Source organism: Arvicola amphibius, chromosome 3 (genome assembly GCF_903992535.2).
Source record: "Arvicola amphibius chromosome 3, mArvAmp1.2, whole genome shotgun sequence".
In the NCBI taxonomy this organism is placed as follows: Eukaryota; Metazoa; Chordata; class Mammalia; order Rodentia; family Cricetidae; genus Arvicola; species Arvicola amphibius.
The window spans coordinates 20395221-20414092 of record NC_052049.1 but is presented as its reverse complement, the minus strand read 5'-3'; positions in this window follow the sequence as shown (position 1 = coordinate 20414092).

Here is an 18872-nt window from a genome sequence, read left to right as displayed (position 1 = left end):
TCAAAGCAATTGACTGCAGTTGTGTGTATTTACTTCTGGTCTGTTTTAACTATTGCTCTTTGTGCCTTTTTTATTGTCAGCATCAAGTTGTTTTGGTTGCTAAAGCCTTATTATATATTTCTAAATCTAGCAATGTGATGGCTCCAAGTTATTTTCTTTTCGGTCAAGGTTATTTTAGATATTTACTATCTCCTGTTGTCCCGTAGGAACTTGAAGATGTTATTGTTCTGTTATAAGTACTGTTAATGGCAGAGAATATATGGATTTATTTGATCAGTATAACATTCAAGTAATATTTGTTCTTTCAGTCGTGGTCATGGTATCGACTTATATTTGTTAGATTTATTAGTAATTCTTTTTATCACTGTCTACCAGCTTCTTCTATATAGAAAACCTTAGAATTTTCTCTAACATAGATCAACCTAGAACACATCATTCCGCAAAATAAAGTAGACATAAGAGACAAACTCTGTACAATCTCCATTATGTGTACAATTTAATGCATTAAAAACCACAGCAGTAGAAAGGAGAATAATGTTACTATTATCTTGGAGTGGTAGACATAGTCAAGAAAATGTTAGTAGGCTTCAAAGAAATATTTTATGGTGTTTAGTGCACAGTCTAAGAATTACACCTAATAATAATGTGCCATACACTTTAAGAGTGTGAGAAGAGATTAGGAATATCTTTGAAACAAATCACTAAATGACACTTATGCCAATCAACCTGATTTGAGTATTCCATAATGCATGCATGTATCAAAACACCACATTGTGATCTATAAATATGTAATTATTTCTTAGGTACAATACAATTCTAAATATAGTACTCATGCCTGAAGTTCTCAAAAAAATAATGAGAAAAAAAGTCATTGGTGTCATCCTTGCTCAACCTTTGTTTAGGAAATCATGTTGGTAAGGTTTTAATGGGTGAAATTTTGACCTTCCTAATCAACAAAATATTAGAAAAATCTCCCTTTTCTTCTGTTGTTACAATCAGTATGTCCCTTTTCCTGCAATTCTCTCTGAGCCTTAGGTGCAAGAGTTGTGCTGTAGCAGGAATAGTTTTCCTCTAGTAAAGAGTGTCAAATGGTCAGTCCTGACTACATAAACATTCTAGTAAAATTATATGCTCTGAAATGCTGTATTTAAGAATTTATTATGCACACATACAGACATATGTGTGTGTAACAGTGTGTATATATGTGTGTTACAAATCATGAAAAAATCGTGAATTTAAAGAGAGTAAGGATGGGCAAATGGGACTGTTTGGTGAGAGAAAGGGGAAGGGAGAGATAATACAATTATAAACTCAAAAAACTATTTCTGGTTTTATGACCCTGCTACAAAGCGTTAACATGAAGGACTTAACACCAAGGGCAGCCTAAGGGTGATCACATGTCTACTAGATTATTGTTTTTCCAAACACACTTTTTGATTATACATCAAGAATAGAATTGAGTTTTGGTTGTTGTTCAATTAAAGCTATATTGTTTCTTCGCTATTCTTCATGAATACAATTGATAATGTCCTATGAATGTAATAAAGACATTCTGGAGATGATCCAAAATAAAATAAAACAAAATTGAAAAACTAAATGTTAAAACTTGAAATTTAGGTGACTACCATCACAATTATCACTCTCCTGGGGTTAACACACAACCTGAAAGGCTTTTGATGAATAGGAAATCGGATGAATTCTTTTGCAATTCCTCATGTGCTAAGCTTTTCTTAGTTCAAGGACTTAGCTATCTCTGACTCACTGTCTTTCTTGCTTTCCAACGTTGACAACATTCTGGTTACCACGCTAAAGAGAGTGGATCTGTCTTCAATTTCTTACTGTGCACTAATGTCTTATTCTAAACAAAGTGGATTTCTGGATTCTTTAAATTTAAGATTTCAACACCATCTCTGTTATTTATATTTCTAGCATATCTCAAATCCACTCTCTCATATTGTTCTGTGGATGTATTATTTTCTGCTTCGCTTCCCTAATAGGTCATCTCATCCTTACAGTATTGGACCGTTCTTGTGGTGAAATGACTTCATTGATTCCCTAATGTCACCAAGAAGATGCTCATTCAAGGTCATTCACACACCTCTACAAAATTACCTGCATTCTCTGAAAACAATTTCTCTTATAATTTCTTATTCTAGAAAGATAACATTTATTCAGCAAGGCTAAATGGCATCCGTGTGTGTGTGTGTGATGTGTGTGTGTGATGTGTGTGTGTGTCTGCGCACGCGTGCGTGCAGGTATTATTTTCAACTAATTTTATTTTTATCTTTTTTCTTTGTGTGTCCTCATATTAGAGAATATTAATAAATTATTACCTAATTTTTGAACTTTTACTTTTTGATGCCAATGCTCATTTAAATTATAAACATAAGAATGGGAGCCCACACTATTACTTTCTCTGTATTACTAATATTATAGATATTAATATCTTTAATATCTTAATATTATACAATAAAATATTTGTTTGAGAGAGTCTCAAGTAATCAAAATATTTTATATCAAAATTTTATATACAACACACGCATACACACACACACACACACACACACACACGCACACACTAAAGGAATTTATATTCATGGGCTAACAACACTACCCACAAGAATCACAGACTGACAAAAGCCCCAGTACCAGGCACAAAAAATTTTCTTTATTTTTATTTTTTTTTCATGGTTTATTTTTTTATATTTAAAAATTTCCATCTCCTCCCCTCCTCCTCCCCCTTCTCTCCCCTCCCCTCCACTCATACCCCCCCCTCCAGGCCAAGGAGCCATCAGGGTTCCCTACTCTATGTTAAGACCAAGGTCCTCCCAATTCCCCCCAGGTCCAGGAAGGTGATCAACCAAGCTGAGAAGGCTCCCACAGAGCCAGTCCATGCAGAAGAATCAAAGCCCAGGGCCATTGTCCTTGGCTTCTCAGTCAACCCCCACCGTCGGCCACATTCAGAGAGTCCGGTTTGGTTGCATGATCCATCAGTCCCATTCCAACTGGAGTTGGTGATCTCCCGTTAGTTCTGTCCCACCATCTCAGTGGGTGAACACACCCCTCACGGTACTGACTTTCTTTCTCATGTTCTCCCTCCTTCTGCTCCTCATCAGGACCTTGGGAGCTCAGTCCAGTGCTCCAATGTGGGGCTCAGTCATTTTCTTCATCTATCGCCAGGTGGAGGTTCTATGGTGATATGCAAGAAATTCATCAGTATGGCTATAGGAACTGGCCTTTTCGGGCTCCCTCTCCTCAGCTGCCCAAGGAACTAGCTGGGGGCATCTCCCTGGAAATCCGGGAACCCCTCTAGAGTCAAGTCTCTTGACAACCCTCAGATGGCTCCCTAAATTAAGATATATGCTTCCCTGCTCCCATATCCACCCTTCCTGTATCCCAAGCATCCCATTCCCCTGAGCTCCCCCCATTCTCCCTTTCACGCTTTTCTCTCCCCATCTTCCCTTGGCCCTGTCTCGCCCCACCCTCAAGTTCCTAATTTTTGCCCGGCGATCGTGTCTACTTCCAATATCCAGGAGGATTACTATATGTTTTTCTTTGGGTTCACCTTCTTATTATCTTCTCAGGGATCCCGAATTATAGGCTCAATGTCCTTTAATTATGGCTAGAAACCGATTATGAATGAATACATCCCATGTTCATCTTTTTGGATCTGGGTTACCTCACTCAGAATAGTGTTTTCTATTTCCATCCATTTGCATGCAAAATTCAAAATGTCATTGTTTTTTACCGCTGAGTAGTATTCGAACATGTATATATTCCACAGTTTCTTCATCCATTCTTCCACTGAAGGGCATCTAGGTTGTTTCCAGGATCTGGCTATTACAAATAATGCTGCTATGAACATAATTGAGCAAATGCTTTTGTAGTATGATTGGGCATCTCTTGGGTACATTCCCAAAAAATTTTCATTTGAATGTTTGGTCAGGGTAGATTAAGTGACTCTCAAATAGTAGAGGCAATTGGTAGAGCCTTCTTCTTACTTCTCAGAAGTTGGAGGTAACACCTTTTTCCAGAGGGAACCTCAGCCTTAGGATTTTGGATTTGGATTTTCCAGTTGGATCTAGCCTGAAGGTCTCTGTCTGGAGGTCTAGCTTTTGTAATACCAGAAAATATTAAGCAAGCTGCAAAGAGAGGAAAGAAATTGATAGCCTTTAGTAGCTACAACATCTATGATCCACAACAATGACCAACACAACACGATATCTACAAAGGTACAATAAGAAGCACAAATACATTGGTGGCAACCAACAGTTGTCAATTTAATAGGAGGGGAATCATATAGGGTATTAAGAAACCTAGCCAAATTTTGGGTTATTGAGGCAATTGACTTTAGAAAAAAAAACCATCACAACCATTTTGCTAGATCCACCTAATTCCTGACTACATTCTAAATTACACCCCCAGATAAATGCATCTTAACTACATATCTCTCCCTCATAAATGCAACTATTCTTTACAGCAAATGGAGACCATCACAGCAAATCACAACTGGAGACAATGCAGAGATCAAAGGATCAAGATGAGCTCAGCCCCAGTGGATAGATCCACATCACAGTTGCTGTATCTACAGCGCAGGGAACATCACAGAAGACATAGCAATGCGATTGTTCGAGTCAGAATGCCAGCGAGACTGCTGTGAAGCAGCCTCCCTTAGGAACATCGACATAAACAAGAACAGAGCAATATCAGGTATCAAGAGACGTGAAACGTGGAAGGGGAAGATTTCATGGAGTCCTTTCCCTACACAAAGAAGTATGGACAACCAAACGCTTCTGCATGAGGGAGAATTAGCTTCTCCCAAGGATGCATCCTTCATTGGCTCTCCCATACAAAGTGGTCAGCCTTGAAAACCATATAAAAACAAGGAACAAAAATGGACTCAGGAGGTCGTGTATACAAAACCATGAATATATATCCATATGTGTATGGAGCAAAAACAAGGACTGGAGGGAGAAAAGGGACGGTGAAGGTGATGTGGGATTCTATTTTAATTAAAAATATATTAAAAATATATTGATTGCCCAGTAGGCCACTTTTTAAATTTTCTTTTGACATGTTCTAACCTAGAAGAAGGTAAGTGAACACACAGCTTTCATTATTTCTCTGGAAATGTAGGATGCTATTCAGTTCAGCATTAGATTTTAAAATTCAGTAAGAGATTTTGATAAGGGCAACTTTGAACATTCTAGACAAATTTGAGCACCCTCTAAAACACCATTAAAACTTCAGGGTGTATATCTTTCGATCAAAATGTGCAAATGTTTATTTTTAACCATCTTTGTGTCATTGCGAATCACAGACTTTTATGTACAATTTCCATGGCACAGATGAGGCTATGACAGCATAATTTATTCATTGAGTAAGCTACATAGCAAATTTAAATATTTCCTTGTATCTCTAATAGCAGATTGGTACTTTGGACAGCCAATATTCCAGTAAATGCAAACAAAAACAACACCAAAGATTTGTTTTGTGTCATTTATTTTCAATGTGCTTTAATTGCACAGGAACTTTAATTGAGCTGTAATTGCACTTTATTGCATGCATTTGTATGAATTAAAAAATACTTAAAGCAAAAGCGTGGTAGATGAAACAATTCCATGCGTACAGCAGTTCCCATAAAGAAAAGTTTTATCATCAGTGTTGTTACCACTATTAGGCAACTTAAAGTGAAGATTGCAATGCAGTCACATTGTGTTCAACTGGGCCTTTTATTTTCTGCTAATTCCTCTTTTCCATCTCAGACATTTTTGCTCGGTCTCAGCTATTTTGCACCCTATTCTCTCCTACAGAATTCAAACCCTAGATTCCATATGGATCTCAATAGTTTCCAACTCTACTCTTCTGAAGCAAGAGAGGATACTGGGGGAAGAGAGCAGCCGTGTATTGATGCTGCATTCTTGCTGCTCTCTGTGAAGCAGCCTTCTACTATGCCCACAGATCTCATTGGCTGCAAATGTTCCTTAAAACCAGCTTTCTGTATCTCCTTGCCTCCTTGGCTCAGGATGCTGTTAGCTTTCTAGAGTTCCTGACTTTTCTTTTTTAGTTCTGCTTTGTGTTAATTTTGTTCTCACTTCTGGGTCTACTCTCTCTCTGTCTCTCTGTCTTTCTCCGTCTTCCTATATTCATATGTTGTACATCATTTTTACACATATGTGAATCTATCTTTGCTTTATGTGTCTTTAATACATAGCTTGAGATCTAAATTATGGTCAATTAAGAACAAATGATAACTTGACCATATAATGTATATGACATTATTTTCAGGCTAAACCTTATACTTGCCTAACCAGGGCGAATTAAAATGCAACTACTCGAAAGAGTGAGAAAGTGCTGAGTTCAAATTTTTGTTATTGCTTAGACCACATAAGGAACTTTTAATTTTATTTATCTATATCAATATTTATTTGCTAAATTGAGGTGTGATTCAAATTCTGCTTTAATATTAAGGACAACTATCACTAAAATTAGGTATTGTTCACATGGAAAGACAAGGAAAGAGCTGCAACTGAGATATGACTCTCTCCCTGAATATGAGCCTTTAAGTGTTCTCAGTTTGTAGCCATTTATCTATTAGAATTTTACAATAATAGATCTATATTCTGTCTGTAGCACAAATAATAAAAACTCAGAGACAGAAATTGGGGTTCAACCTGAAAATGAGAAAAGGAAAACAATCAAACCCCTAGAGAAGTCTTACCTCTCTCTACCAAGACTGGGTAATCACAGACATACAGACTAAGCATACTAAACAGACTAAGTCTCTCTCTTCTCCCACTTTATATTTCCTCTAGTGCTAGGATTAAAGACTCCCTAGGACTAGGACTAAAGGTATAGACCACCACCACATGGCTATTTTTCTGCTTTGATCTTCCGTAGTCCAGGGTGGCCTTGAACTCACAGAGATCCTTCTTCCTCTGTCTGTTAAAACCCTGGGATTAAAGGTGTGTGCCACCACTGCTTGACGTCTACTGGCTTAGTTTTGCCCTTCTGATATTTAGGCAAGCTTTATTTATTAAAACATAAATAAAATATCACTGTATCTGCTCACTAATGTTATCCATTCACTGATCTCTGTTTCTTTCATAGTTCCACCTGTTTTCCCCGCCAGTCATGGTTGTATTCACCAGCCAGATTTCTTAGGTTCAACAATTATTCTTCTTCACTCCTTGCACATTTATGTGTTTAATGTACCGGCAGTTACTTTTCTTACATTTCAGCAGATGTAGCATTAACTTGGTTTTCCCACATCCAATATTTGCAAAGCAATAAACAGTTTATTGGCCATTCCTAACAAGAAACAATTCCTAAAATTTTTATATATTTTTCTTACATTTAGCCAAGATCTGTTCAATATTCACAACCATTAATCTCATTCTATCCAGGAACAGAGAGCAACTGTGGGAGAGAAACTGCCAAGCAGGTTATGTTACAGACTGAAGAGACAGAATACTATTGAGACAGAATCACCTATTTTTCTATGGTATCATATTTCATTTAAATTTTCCCATATTTGTTACATGCTGTGAAGTATAATATTGACTGGTACTTTATTTGGATTCTAATATAAAGCAAAATACCACATGAGGGGTTGTTTACATCTCCCTGTTTAAATCTCCAACCTACTATATATTACATACATGGTCTCTAATTTTGGAAAAACAAATCAAAACATTGATATAGTTCAATAATATATCCAGAGTGTCATAGTTGATGTACACTGTAGATATATTTCAAAGTAAGTCTGTGTTACCCTAGAATTACATAGAACTTCATAAACATTTACAGGGATGTTGTGGGGAAAACTGCAGCACCATTACACACACTTTTATTAACTTAATATTATGGAGCACCGAGGCCACAGTCAAGGTACATAGACAAATATTGAATAGATAGATAAATATTATGTCTAAAAATAGAAATAGATGAATAAAAGAACTAATTTAAAAATAGTATTCTTTCTAGTTGTGCCAGTTTTTCATGAGATTCAGATATCTTTTTTTTTAACTGGCATATAGGTCAGAGAATTTATTCTTATTTTTCTCTCATCTAGCTGCTTCATTTCTGGAATAAAAGTCTTTGGTGATATCAAGGTCATCATGTATTAATTAGAAAAAAGCCCATGTGATATTGTAAATGTCATTTATGTCAACAGCAAGCTTTTTTTTTTTTTTTTTTTTTTTTTTTTTTATTCACACATATGTGGGGCTTTAATTTATCATGCCATCTACCATCTGGATTTTTCAAGAGAGATTTTTAGTGCATTTTAATAAAGGACATATTGAAGAAAGTAGTTTATTGATAAACGAAGCACATGGCATTTACGGTTTTCCCTGGTAAATTCTCACTGAAGTTCTGTGTCTGGTAAAATTTTGGTTAGGTCTAGCATGATGGTGCAAACATTACATCCAATTTTTGGGAGAGAGGGTCAGCAGGATTAAAGTTGCTTATGCTATATAATGAGAATCTGTTTCAAAACAAACAAGCAAACAAATTAACAAACATCAAAGATCTTGGAATACAGCTTGGCAGTGCAGCCCTTCTCCACAATATGTAAATCCCTGGATTAGAACCAAATAACAGAATAAAAAATTATTCTGATTAGGTAATTCATTTTTGCATAAAAAGTATGTTTAAACTCACATGAAATAGCAAATGTAGCATCAGAATATGTCATTCTTGCCATCCACATGTTCTTGGCGCTTACACCAACTATGTAAGTGTACAGTATCTATTAGAAAAAAAATACATTTTCTCACATGGTTTTCTATTTTATAAATCTTGAAATAATTAAGTGTTTCTGTTGAGAGAGAAATAGAGACAGTGGGAACATAATGGCATATGTTCCCTAAGCTTTACCGGTTTTATTGTTTACTTTTAGCCAAGACATAATGCCTCTAAAAGAGACACCCTTTTCAAACCCATTACTTATTGTCTCCTAATGAGGATAATCAATAGTGACTCACCCTGAAGGGATCAGGGTTAGATCATCTCTCTGACACTGATATTTCCTGTAAACACTAGCTCCATTGTGAATAATCTTTGCATGGATTCATGAGACCAAAGTAGAAGTTTACTCACCCACGGCCAGACATATTTTATTTTAATGTATCTTCCTCTGTGATAAATTATTGACTTCTGAAAATGCATTGTTTCAGAATCTTTTTCTATCTACAAAAATATTCATCAGAGTAGTTTCGTGCCCTGGCGCAATGTCATCTTTTCTACCCAAATGACATGTCTGGCATTTTTATATCCTATCCTTCAATTTCTTCAAACTCTGATGTCAAAACAATCACCTGATTAAGGGACAGCACAAAATACCGATAAGCCACTCTCACAGGCTGCTTAGGCATTTTTTTTTTTTCACTTCTTGGTAAAGGTAAAGAAACCAAACAGAAACTGAGCTTTAAGGGCTTCTGACAATTTTTTCCGGGGCTTTTCACTTGCTTTCAGCCCTGGCATGCCTTGAGACAGTCAGAGTCACTGGTGAACCTTTGATCTCACTGTATTTAATTAGGAAAACCAACAGGATCTTGTGTTTGGAGGCCAGCGATGTGTAAAAAGCCACGTGTAATGTGAAGTCTGACAAATTGTGGTGAGTATTTTTGGACAGCCAACTTCGAAGGCCTTTTGTTGTCTGTGCACTGTCAGCTTTTGACTCAAACAGAGTCGATTAACATAAAAAGAGAATCCTCCATTCCTGGGGCATGCCTGGAAAGCATGAATCTGTCACTTTTGATTCAATTTTTTTTCTTGAGCTGGGTCATGTACAATATAAAACCATTACCATTTATCCCCTGAAGCTCTTTCCTCTTCACCTAGGCTCTATATCTTTAGGTAGTTATCAGCTCAATTTCTTAGTTTTCCCTAGTATAACATAATATGTATCATCACTGTGCATACATCTTCTGTAAATTAATCCACTAATAAATTTCAATGACATGTCATTATGTATTGTAACACGTAAAATTTATCTTATGCTAACTTGCAGTGGACCCAGGGAAAAAAGTGCTTTTGAGAGAATTTTCAGTATAAATTGCGACTTGGAAGTGATGAGTTTTGCTTTCTGTTTTCAGGTAGTTGGCATGTTTCTGATTTTTTTTTTTACCTATTTATTATCCCAGAATTGGGACAGTATTTCTAAGTTTCAGTTTTAAATTAAATTATTACTGACTACTAAACTTCAAGATCTTAACATGTGAAATAGTTAAAATCAGATTTTAACCAAGGCCAAGACCAGGCTATAATCTTGGCCCTTTGTCTCAGTTTCTTTTTTATAGTTGGGAAGAGATGCCATGACCAAGACAACATGTGAAAGAGAGCATTTTTTTTTCGTTTTTTGAGGCTCACAAATGCAGATGGTTAGAGTCCCGGCCCATGATGATGAGAAACATGCAGGAAGACATGGTGGCATGGTGCTGTAGTCATAGCTGAGAATTTACATGTTGAGATAACAAGAAGGCAGAGAAAGGGGTGGGGGAGGATGGGAGGGAAGGAGGGAGAGAGGGAGAACTACTCTCTGTGTTAATAGTTTGGGCATTTGAAATTTCAAATTCCACCTCAAATGACACACTCCATCTAACAATGCCACATTTCCTCAACCTTCCCAACAGTTTACCAACTAAGGTCCAAGCAGTCAATCATTTTTGATCAAGCCAAAACATCCTTACAAGGGTGTGCATTCCTTTGTTACTGAAGGAACTTCTTTCTAACTTTTCGAGATGATTTCCTCATCCCTGTTGTAATGTCAAAGAGTGCATGCTATTTCAAAAAAACGTCATATGGTCCTCACACCATGAATTATCATCCCCCCACCTCTGCTTGATCACATCCTCCTTTCACTATTTATAGTATGATCCTTTAAGGATTGCAATGGTTAAAGGTTGCATTATCTATAACTAAAAAATACCCATCTGGAGTAAAGCCACAGACCCCATCTCTGTCCATTCCAGGAAACCTTACCCTAATGACTCTGACTTACTACGTGATTAACTGCAGCGCATTATGCCCTGATTATATTTGATTCTTGCAGAAGCAAATGGAAACTCAGAACTTTTCATGTGTCACTTGCTTATCATCCTTAGGTTTTCAAGACTCATGGGTGATGCAAGATATATGTAGGTCCTCCTGCTACATTGAGTTGGAATTTCATGCTCTTCAATTATTTCATTTATCAAACATACATTTAATATTTTTAAATGCCCTAAGTTTATATATTCAAACCATTCTACATATTACATTATGTTATTATCAAATGAACAAAATAAAGTGTATGTACTTTGTTTACTTTAAATAAGTTACATAAACAGCTTTAAATTTGATCAAGAATAGATTTCTTTCCATTAATTAACAGAATAAAGAAAGGGTGTTTGATGTGTAGGGCTTTTTGGCAGGTTGTTTTAAATGTATACTAGAACTTTCTAGGCTGTTATAATATTTTTATATTCCTGATTTTTTTTCATGGTTTATTTTTTTATATTTAAAAATTTCCATCTTCTCCCTTCCCCCTCCCCCTCCCCTCCCCTCCTCCTCCCCCATCCCTCCCGTCCTTCTCCCCCTTCCCCCCCTCCCCTCCACCCATACCTCCCCTCCCTCCCTCTCAAGGCCAAGGAGCCATCAGGGTTCCCTACTCTATGCTAAGACCAAGGTCCTCCCAACTCCCCCCAGGTCCAGGAAGGTGATCGACCAAGCTGAGAAGGCTCCCACAGAGCCCGTCCATGCAGAAGAATCAGAGCCCAGCGCCTTTGTCCTTTGCTTCTCAGTCAGCCCCCACTGTTGGCCACATTCAGAGAGACGGGTTTGGTCGCATGATCCATCAGTCCCATTCCAACTGGAGTTGGTGATCTCCCATTAGTTCTGTCCCACCGTCTCCATGAGTGAACGCACCCCTCACGTTCCTGACTTTCTCCCTCATGTTCTCTCTCCTTCTGCTCCTCATCAGGACCTTGGGAGCTCAGTCCAGTGCTCCAATGTGGGGCTCAGTCATTTTCTTCATCTGTCACCAGGTGGAGGTTCCCTCATGTTCCTGACTTTCTTTCTCATGTTCTCTCTCCTTCTGCTCCTCATCAGGACCTTGGGAGCTCAGTCCGGTGCTCCAATGTGGGGCTCTGTCATTTATCATCTATCACCACGTGGAGGTTCTAAGGTGATATGCAAGAAATTCATCAGTATGGCTATAGGAACTGGCCTTTTCAGGCTCCCTCTCCTCAGCTGCCCATGGAACTAACTGGGGGGCGACTCCCTGGACACCTGGGAACCCCTCTAGGGTCAAGTCTCTTGACAACCCTCAGGTGGCTCCCTAAATTAAGATATATGCTTCCCTGCTCCCATATCCACCCTTCCTGTATCCCAAGCAACCCATTCCTCCGAGCTCCCCCCATTCTCCCCTTCACGCTTTTCTCTTCCTGATTTTAAATTGACTAGTTGTAAAAAGTAATTGTGTGTGTGTGTGTGTGTGTGTGTGTGTGTGTGTGGTTTATTTCTTTGTCTGTGCACCATGTGCATGAAGCAGTGAGAAGAGGCCTTTGGATTCCTTGGACCTGGAGTTAAAGGTGGTTGGAAGATGCTCCAGTGTGGGTGTAGAGAACTGAGTCTTTGCAATATCAGAAAGTCTTCTTTACATCTTAACTGTCAGTCAAGTCCAGAAATACCATTGTTGTTGTTGTTCGTCTTATTACTATTACTATTATTTGGACATTTGAGACAGGGTTTCTCTGTGTAACTTTGTACCCTGTCCTGGAATATGCTCTGTAGACCAGGCTGGCCTCAAACTAACAGAGATTCACTTGCCTCTGCCTCCGGAGTGCTAGGAATAAATGGGTGTGTCACCATCACCCAGTTTATACCATTATTTTTTTAAGAAAGAAATATATGCAGAACTTGAAGAAGGAAATCTGTTAATTGGTTTTCATTCTTCTATTAATTCCTTATTAATCTTTCCAAGTGCTTTAAAGAAGAAGTTTATAATAATAGCATATTCTTAAATGAATCATGAATCTTTACTTAACACTTTATGGCAATTTGGGGTCAAATGCCTGTATTTCCATACGTCAGAGCAAGCCGATTATTTTCTTAATTCATAATGAAATATATTTGCCATTATGGAATGGTGAAAAATAAATAATATTTTAGAGATAGCTGCGGATCTAAGTCTTGAACCTGACATATGCAAGAGAGACTTTAAAAAGTACAGGAAGCATTGACTTATAGTTCAATTATTGTCAAGGGGCTCCACCATCATTTGCATTATATGAGAGAATAAGCATTAAGCAAAACAGTGCCTGCCTGCAATGACAATGTATACTTCGCTATAAAAAGTACAGCTGATTTAAAAGAAATACTGAAAATAAGAGGATTAAATAATAGAAAAGAAGTATTCACAAGGATGTATGAGTCTCCAACTCGTAAATTCCTCATGAATTTCTCTAGGTTATTAAAATATTTTTAGTAAAATCTACTTGACAGAGTATAAACCTCACATCTGATTTAATCACAGGTAGCTTTAGATTAGGGAGAATATTTCTTTATGGTTAATTCATCGTAGTACTAAAGATCAAAGTTTTTTATTTTGTTTCCAAATAAAATTTATCATTTGTACATAGCTGGTTTTGATAAAAACTGAAATATGTGAAGCAGGGTAGCATACACCCAAGGCAGCAAAGCTTAGGAAGTCTTCAGAAGAAGAGCACACAATGGGACTCCTCTCCAGCTTATGCACTTCAAAGTGTTCTTTCCTTTGCATCCCAGCAATGACATTAGGCAGGCATCAGGGCAGCAATAGCAACCTGATCACAAAATAAGGAATTCTTGGTGTGGTCTCTGCACCGTCCTTGATCTGTGGTTGTTAGACAATGCTTTTCTTGAATTTCTTAAGTGAATGAGGACAAAACATTATACCAACTGAATTTATAGGCATAAATATTGGAAATTAAAAACTCCAATTGTAGTATTTTAGTGGATAGGATTGGTTTTCACAGAATCAGTGCTTATTATTAAACCTAGATTCAAACCGTGCTTTCTTATATATGTAATATCACTTTTAGCACAAAAGGTGACATTTTGCCTACAGATTGATAGCTTTTTGATTTTGTTTAGTAAAATTGCATTCTTAGGTATTGTCTTTGAAATATAGCCACAAATACTATGTTTCATAACTTTTGAATTTATTGTGCTTAGGATATAACTAATTGGTAATTTTAGAAAGACCACATTTCATGGATATACCCTGTATTAATCAGGGTTCTTTAGAGAAACAGATCTTACAGAATGAATCTCTTTCTCTCTGTTTGTGTATTAGATAATATATAATATAAATTCTAATAAATAACCTTTACGTACACACATTAGAGGTAAATGGAGGGAGATATATATATATATGATAGATAGATAGATGATAGACAGATAGATAGATAGATAGATATAGATAGATGATAGATAGATAGATAGATAGATAGATAGATAGATAGATAGATAGATCTCATAATTCCTTATAATATTAGATTGGATAACAGGTTTACAGTTTGTGGTCCAGTATTCTAACAATGGCTGTCTACTAACAGAATATCCAAAAATCCAGTAGTTGTTCAGTCCCTGAGGTTATATGTCTCATCTTGTTTTCAATATTAACCAAAATTTAAAAAGTGAGTTTGAATGCAAGTGAAGAAATGAACTTGCCAGCATGAGCATCAGTTTGAAAGCAAAGTGAGAGCTTCCTTCTTCTATGTTCTTTACACAGACTGCCAGCAGGTGTGGCCCAGATGAAAGGTGCATTTTACTGCCTCAAAAATCCACATTAGAAGTGGCTGTTCTCACTTTTTTATTACATATACAAGAAAAGAGATGTTTTAACCAAGAAAAAAATTGAACAGGCATGCCAGCCACTTGGAGATTAGATAATTACAGAGGTAGTCAAGTTGACAACCAAGAATAGCCACTATATACCTTTTTATAGTATCTTGGGATCACATATGTTAGGCTTCCTATTTAAAAGGGGTATTTTTTTTATATTTATCCCTAGTAAAAGTGCAGTTATATATAAAACATACTCAGAGATGCATGTTAGTAATCTATTGGTGATCACTATTGATTATCATGCAGTTATGAAATTAATTTCTTCATAGTTCCAGCTCTAAGAGAATGGAAAAGGTGACAGAATCAGTAATATTATTGTGTGTTGATGCTAATTACTATTTTAAGTTCAATAACATTAGTTTCTTTTTGTCAACAAAATAGATCTATTATAAAGCAATCACATGTCACTCATGGAAAACAATGAAATAAATCTTTCTTATCCACTTTGCTCATAATGTAATTGTAATGCCTCCTTTTCGATTTACTCAACAAGTCCCTTAATATTAGATGCTCTTTTATCAACAGGATCATAATACTAAAATTTTAGATTTTGCAATATTTTCTCAGTTTACAAAGCATTTTCACCTTTACCTGTTTATCTTAGTGTTAAAACAATACTGCAAAACATTTCTTTTTAAACTAAATGTAGCTGGGCGGTGGTGGCGCACGCCTTTAATCCCAGCACTCGGGAGGCAGAGGCAGGTGGATCTTTGTGAGTTCGAGACCAGCCTGGTCTAAAAGAGCTAGTTCCAGGACAGGCTCCAAAGCTACAGAGAAACCCTGTCTCAAAAAGTAAAAAAAAAAATAAATAAATAAACTAAATGTACATTCAAAAGCTTATGGCAATTAAGGGATTTGACCAAAGCAACACAACTAGGAAGTAGCAAAGATGAGATCTGAAATAAGTTTATATAACATGCTTGATCATCTCTCTTTTCATTCATTCAGAGTTTCTCTCATGAGCCAAGCAATTTTTAAGTACCAAGAATCTGTAATGAAAGCTAGGTAGACAAATTCAATGTCCTCATGAATTGTACATACTAGCAAGGTGAGAACAATCATAAATGAACATTTTCAAGTAGAAAACATTTTCACAGTCATTTAGACGGAGGGATGTGATTGGAAGTGACTTAAGGAGAATTTAGTTATTTGATCATAGCACATCTCCTTGATCTGAGTTGCCATTAGTGGCAGATTAAAAAGGTTTTACAAAAAGTATCTAGATGGAAACAGGAGATTTCAGTCCATATTCCTTCAGTTTAAACATTCATTATAATAATAGCATATTTCTCTTGGGGCTTTTATTTGTATTTAAACAAATATGAAGGCAAATGATAGAATTTATAGACATGTCTTAGAATATTAGCCAAAGTAGGTGGCATGATTCCCTGTCATATAATACATCAGAGAGCAGCATCTAAAAGTACAAGTGTATTTGTAAAGTGTATAAGAAATGCTCATTTTATTCTGTTTCCTGAGTGGCATGGCTGCTTTGCAAATATAGCAAAATTGAAAGAAAATGTTTGCCTTCAGATATAACTTATATCAGTTTGTACGTAAATATTTGCTACTATATTCCTTACTTGAATGTTAGGAGTTATAGAGCTAAGAAACCTATATGATTTTGGAATAAAACTCAAACACCCTGAAGTCCAACTTCTCATAAGAACCTTGCCTATGTACATGTATAACATGTACTAGATATACCATACTTAACATTAGAAGACAAAATTTTTAAATCTGGATGACATGTCTTGATATTTTTTGTCTTCTGATGTTATGCATTGGATATCTACCATCTTTGCAATAATTTCTGAGTTGCTGAATATCCTAAAGACTACCCCACACAACCAGGTATGTAGCAGGTCCCAGTGCTCTGAAACTCCAGTTGCAGGGTATCTGAAGCCATTTTCATGCCTCTCTGGACAATGCATGGATGTCCTGCACAGACATACATTTATAAATGTAAACTAAAAGTAAATAAAATCTCAAAATGTAAAATATCAAGAAGATTGAGATTTATAGAAGAAAGTCTTTCAGCATTTTGAAGTTCTAGGAAATGACAGCTGGACTGGCTCAGTTCTATGCTGGTGAAGACCTCTTGGCAATGATGCAAATTAATGTTAGAATACTGAGAAGGATTGTGGCCAAAATTAGATTTATTTATTTATTATTTATTTAATTGAGAAAACTACCATGATGGAAAATTCTAAAAGTCTGGTGAAGTAAATTATTCTAAATCTCAAGGGATTGTTGACTTGTAAAAGTATCAATAATGCTGTGGGCATGCTGGAAGTGTTTATTATTTCTGTGAAACATAAAGTATGGATAAAGAGACAATCTATGATACTGATAGATAATAAGTAGATAGAATGATAGATAATCAGGCAAAACTCATTGAAAACAGAAGTAGGTATAGGCATCTTATAGAGAGGGAACTGAAGGGATCAAGTGTTGCTAACAAAGTCTGAGGAGTGTAGAAGAGAATGCAGAGGGGTGGGCTTGACCAGGTGGAGCCTGGAATATCAAACAAGTAAAATGGTAGCTAAAAGGGGATTCTCCTAAAGTGAGATTGGCATGTCTCCATCTCTGTTTACACTCTTCAGGCACTATTTTGATATATTTTAGATTCCCTGAGGCACTGCTTCATCCGAAGTCGAACATTTAATAAAGGCAGAAGCCACTTTCAACCTTCTGTGTGAACTCCTAATCTTATATGGAGTGTTAGTATACTCCTGGTATTGGTGACTGCTCTTAAGTTGAAACCAGGAGAGGATAACTCCTCATTTCGCAATTTATTTTTTCTGTCTCGATTTCTTAGTACCAGAAGTTAGTTGGAAGCCACCACAGGGCCCGCAAAACAAACAACAAATAAATACAGTGTGCAAATTCCCAGTCCCAGAAATATAAAGCAAAGGAGAGAGGGCAGCTGTGGGAGCAAAGGACACCATGTAAATAACCAGATGAAACAGCAGGCAAGCAGAAGGTGCCTATCAGGTGAGGATGAATGTGCGAGGAAAAGAAAGCAAAGCAGGTCATCCGGCAGAAGTAGAAAATGGCCACAAAAAGAAAACCCGAGTCAAAGAAAGGAGAAGTGAAGCCATGGAACATATGCATTAAAAATACACGAGGTTTTAACTTTGAACGCTCATGAAAAGACTTTTCCTGACACTCCCAGAGTGAAATTGTGTGTTTGATTTGCTAAAGAAAAGCTGAAGAAATTGTACTGAAATGTATCATTGGTGTTTCTGTGAGGTGTTGGCCCTCCAACTGCGGTATTGTTCCAAAGTCCTTGATAGTAGTTAATTGTCTCATAGCAACTGCCACTTGATTCCCTTGATATTTCCCACATAGCTATGACAGTTTTCATAATTCTGAGTGTAATATAATGGCTTCCACGCATCGTACTCCTTTTAGAGACACTACTTTGTCAAACTTCAAGAGGACAAAAGAAAGATATCTTTCTCAAGGCCATGTTTCAGAGTTACTTGGAGGAAAAGCTTATGTTAGGGACAGTCTGCAATCAGTTATTTCACTAGATTTATTTACTAATCCTTTGATTTTGTCAAATTGTCTCATGCCACCCAGTCTTACCTTAAATTTGTGATGTATCCAAGGTTGTTATTAAATTCCAAATCCTCCTTACTTGAACCTCAAAGAATACATTTTTATCATAATAAATAAAATTAAGACTAAAACCATATACTTCCTATATCCATGTTCATCATTGACTTTGGATAAGAACATCATCCATACACATATAATATGCATTCGTTTATTCCACATATGTCAATATCAAGCCAAATCATATAATATTCCCAGGAAAATTTATTATTTGGTTGTTAAATCAGTTAATGATTTTTTTTATTTAAATCTAAAAGATTTTGGAAGATGATCACACCTTGTTTTTTTGGATGGAACGATAGTCTACTGGGATATAAATATTTGAGTCATTCTTTATTCTGTTACTTATTTGTGCTATTTGTTTTTATGTAGGA